The following is a 1269-nucleotide window of genomic DNA, read 5'->3' as shown; positions in this document are numbered from 1 at the left end:
TGATGCACACTTATCATATATATACTGTCGCTCATAAAGTTGGAATAATTTTGTTTTCAGACACAATCCTCAGTTTTAGGTGCAATGATTACATTATGTGTCCCAATCACCCAGGTGAAATGAAATAAATCACATTGTCACAATCATTTCATGGAAAGAGGTAAAAAAATATTTTATGCAGTGTATATATATATATACACACACACATAAATATATATATATATATATATATATATATAAAAACAAGAGAGACAGAGAGAGCGAGCGAGGAATAGCAAAAAACATCATATAAGGCTTTATAGCTGGCCTCTATTCAGACAGAAGCAATATGAGCACTGATATGGAGTAAAAAAAAGAGGGTGTAAATATGAGAAATCTTTGACATATTAGCGTAAGTGTCCTTTCTCTAGCTACTTCTGTGGCTTCCATCGTGAGGTGTCACAGGGTCACGTTTGGCTGTTCATGTCAGATCAAGAGGAGTCAGGTGTGGGTGACTGGGTGGCACTTATCAATGACCTCTGCCCATAGTGCTGAGGAGTGAGAGGGTGTTTGACAGGTGAGAGCTGTCTGTGGTGCCACGTTCTGGTTCTGAAGTCACCCAGTCAAGCCCGACACTCGGTCCCTGTGTGGCAGTTGTTCTCCACCACCTGAAGAGGCTCAGGATTACAGGGACAGAGAGGAGGTGAAGCTGGACTTGCCTTTTCCTTTATCTACATGCCAAACCCGGCAGGTTAACCAACGCTCTGCATGAGATGGGTGCTCATGAAACGAAGCAGGGATTTCTACGAAAAGACTCCATCATAAGAACCAACACCCTGCGAGAATGAAGGAATCCTCCACAACAGCAGCTCTATTATCAGTCTCCATTATGGACAATGGCATTAGTCCATGTTCCAATAAAAAGAGCCTCCTTCATAAAGTCTGACTCTGCTCATCCTGAGTGACAGGCCACAAAGAAGCTCAAACTCTGCAGTGCACATAACCATTCTGTTAAATGCAAAGGGCCCTGAACATTTCTATCATATACTCAGGTTATTAGGAACACTTATAGCTAAAACTAATGCTGTCTGACACAACAGCCCTGCCATAAATCCTCCTTGGTGAAGGTTATAATGTTCACTTTCTGTTGAAACTTTAGAAAGGTGTTTATTGTTCCATTGACCTCTTTTGTGTTTTACAATGGAATGGCTCAGGTTTGACAACATATCCTTATCTTTGGCTGTACATTAACATGCTTGTGTGCTAAAAGGAAAAGTGCTCTTTGTGTAG

The sequence above is a fragment of the Seriola lalandi genome, unplaced genomic scaffold (assembly GCF_002814215.2).
Source record: "Seriola lalandi dorsalis isolate HSWRI2012SDOR001 ecotype SW California unplaced genomic scaffold, Sedor1 jcf7180002054861, whole genome shotgun sequence".
Lineage (NCBI taxonomy): Eukaryota > Metazoa > Chordata > Actinopteri > Carangiformes > Carangidae > Seriola > Seriola lalandi.
The sequence above is the reverse complement of the archived record's forward strand: the minus strand, read 5'-3'. Positions refer to the sequence as shown.